We start from the raw sequence: 3,738 nt of genomic DNA, 5'->3' as shown, positions 1-3,738 counted from the left end.
GAGTGTCCATAGTGATGTTGTGGGGTTTGCCATCAACTTCAACAAGTCATCCCTCATTAGCATCTCAGACCTAAGCTCCATGTAATCAAACAAATTGGCCTTTACATATAAAATTGGAAGTATCAAGAATTTTTATCTTCCCCATAACTAATTTTTACCTCCCTCTAATCTATTGGAGAGTGGCACTTCCTAGTAGGGAGCTTTATTAAAAAGAGCATGTAGTACCAAATCCTTTACGCTTCTCCCTATGCAACTTCTCAAGCATCTTAGAGACGAAAGGGTTTTACAACTATTAGTTCCAAATCTCACTGAAAATGCATTAAGAGCATAACTTTTAAGTAAATACTAGATGCATAGTGTACCTTGTCCCTCACGATAATTGAGATTCTCAAGGGGCACACAATGAGCAATTGTGTAGGAGTTCAAGCGTATGAAGAAAATAGATCTTGTTCTCCTAGGCCATTAGGTTTGCAAAGGCTTCTAGATTACTAGCAAAACTTTTGGAGTCATACAAAATAATCCTAGCAAAGTCAAGTTGGAACAAAAACAACAAGCACCTACACCTTGGTGCTAATGCATTTTGGCTTTGGGCTTCTGACCCTTCTTTGGAAAATGGCTTGGAAGAAGGGGTGTTTCACTGGCTAAAAGGGGTCTTAGTAACAACAAAGCATGGGCTAAAGATGGTCATTGGAAAACCTTTAATGAAGCCAAATAGAAATCCAGCCTAACTACATCTCTTAAAATTGGATGGATGGCTGTCACCAACACACTAACAAGACTTAGCTTAGAGGCTCTTGTCATCATGATGGAAAGTCCTAATTTGGTATTTGGCAAGGAGAAGTTAGTTGCAAATTTGCATAGTAGATTTATCAAATAGCTGCTACTTAGATATTTCAAGGTTTCCTCCTCTAGTATGAAGGTCTAGGAGATTATTTTTAGATGAAATCTTCTCTAATTGTTTGGAAAACAATCAAGAACTGAATTTCCTATGGAAATAATTAGTTGGTGTTATTCTAATAATAAAAAAAGTGAAAAAGAAGGCTCTATCCAATGGACAATGTTCATATGAAGTGAGAAAACCCTTAATCATCTCTTTTCCAATGGGTACATGGCTATGGATGTATGGAGCAAAGTGCAAAACCATTGCAGAATTGAAGGGGATGAGCAAAGGAAAATGATGGCATGTATTTTTGGTTGTTGTGCAAGGTTAAGCGAGGAGGAAAGATTGGAAATCTAGTTTGTCAAGATTTTCACCCTTAAGTCAATCTGAGAGGCAAGAATTAGTCTCATCTTCATTGGGTCTAGAATCCAAGTCACATAGCCCAAAATTTTGTATAAGGTATTATCGTATTGGGAAGTATTATATAAACTAGGTAAAAGTTAGTGAGTCAGCTGTAATTATTAGAGTTCTAATTTAGCTAGCCTTTTGCAATTGTGATACATATATTTTTTTTAAATTCAAGACCTTTTCATGTGTAGGACTAAAGTACTTGCAATGATCCAAACAAGCATAATCATATAAGAATTATTTTTTTAAAAAATACTAAAATTGTGGTATTTTGGTCTCCTTCTCAAATTCATGCACTTAAGACCACATTTATTGCTAAGAATGTTCATGTTTTGCCAATAAATAAAGCCTAAGATGGTTTCCTTTTGAATTTGAAAAGAGTTTTAATAAAGAGCATGACACATTTATTGCCAGGAATGTTCATGTTTTGCCAATAAATAAAGTCTAAGATGGTTTCATTTTGAATTTGAAAAGAGTTTTAATAAAGAGCATGAAGCTTATAATAACTTTTCTAAGAGTCCATAGGGCTTTTGTTGAAGTTGTTAATAATGTGCTCAATGTATCACTTTGATTGCACCACAAAGAGCTTATCAAATCATGTACTTGCCAACATGCTTATTTTTTTTCTAAGAATAGGAAGATTGGTCAAGGGTGTCAAAAACTATTTTTGCAAGTTCTGTAAAGTTTAAGGAGCTTAATATATTATTTTATGCACCATTCATCCATGGCATACACATGTAATATTTTCCAACGCATTACTTAGGGTGAAAATATTATTTATTCTTTTAGATATTAAGTGAGATCTTAGTTCATTGCCTTGCAAATTGTAATAGCTCCTAATATTGAACTAAAAGGGCCACAAGGGATGTGAGGATTGGGGATAATGAGTCTACTACACATTTGGATCTCTAGCTTTGATTGTTCATTTTGAGTAAGAAAGGAATCTTAGATTGTTCAAAGCAAGAGTATAAGCTAACTAAGTGAGAGGTAGTCGAGTCATAAGTGTATTAAGCTCTTAAAATAATAAGACTCTCTGTCTAATATTATCCCATTGTTGAGGAGTGTGAGGACAATGATGGAATTGATTCACCTAAAAGTGCTTGTGTTCTTACCATGTAGTAGAATAGGTTGTATTCTATGCTTTAATAGGGATGGGACATTGAAGAACTGATCTCTTGTTTGCACATCTTCCTCAATTTGAAACATTCACATCTAGTTACAAGACCAAATCAATGAGAATTCACTTTGTATACTAGAAGTAGATTAGAATATATTAGAGTAGTATAGAAATCATTTAGAAAAAGGCCTAGAAAAAATAGCTTGTGTAATTATATTAGAGTTGATTAGAACATATTAGAGTAGGTTAGGAAGCACTTAGCAAAAAATCTAGAAAAATCTTTTTAAAAACCAACTAATATTTTGGTCTTATGTGAGTTGTGCACTATTGATTCATTGTTTTCTTGGATGGGATTGGTTGTGCTTCAAGATTAACATGCTTGGGAATTTTAATAATAAGTTCTCAAAAGTGGGCAAGGTTGCTATAGAGCCCACGACTATGTGACAAAGAGTTAGTTAGTTACTTTGGTTATTTGTCGATATACTTAGACTTGCTCATATTTGATAGAAAGAGCCTAGTCTAATTTTCTACTTACACTTGGACTTTACTTAGTTAATGTGCCTAACCACTTTTAGACTAACTAGAGTTAACTTGCTTGTCTGCTTGTGTACATGAACTGCAAGACCTAGTCCATCCCACTCAATCCTCCACCATGGTAAGATCCTCAATTCCACTTGACCTAGGACCTATTTAGGTGGCCATACCCAAACAAGACAAAAAAATAAATGATGCTTTTCTTAGGAGCATCCCATAACTAGTTTATTAGGGGAGGAGCCATCAACAAACACATGCTTTTTGACTTGATATTACTTTTTAGCTAAACTAGCTGACCTAAAGACTATCTCAAGTTGAGCCCATCAACGAGAATGCCAAAAAGGCTACTTCAACATCATTATTTCCTTCCCACAAGTACCCATCAACCCACAATCATATGTTGCACTCCACCCCATGATTGTAAGAAAAGGATAGCCTTGTGCTTTTTATGGCCAAAACTAGCATGATAAAGCAAACCATGATTACCATGATGATGACACCATGCTGCATAAATTAATCCAAACTTGACCACAATCCATCACAACTTTACCCACGACTTGCTAGCCACAATCCATCATCGCTCTACAATCCTTCCCTTGTTGCCCAAGATTAATACCTACCCCATGATCCATGAGACCACGATTCTAACCTAAATGCCCTACCTTGGTGCTACAAGACATGACTCTAACTTTGCCACAATCCTACCACTATAGTGTTGAGAACATGAACAAGGTTTAGCTATGGTGGTTGGAATTCATGGACAAGAAGCATGATGACTTAGAGTATTACTCAGGTGAAT

The sequence above is a fragment of the Lygodium microphyllum genome, chromosome 3 (assembly GCF_053477565.2).
Source record: "Lygodium microphyllum isolate KBCC chromosome 3, Lygodium_microphyllum_v1.1.10, whole genome shotgun sequence".
NCBI lineage: Eukaryota > Viridiplantae > Streptophyta > Polypodiopsida > Schizaeales > Lygodiaceae > Lygodium > Lygodium microphyllum.
This window is presented reverse-complemented; position numbering follows the sequence as displayed.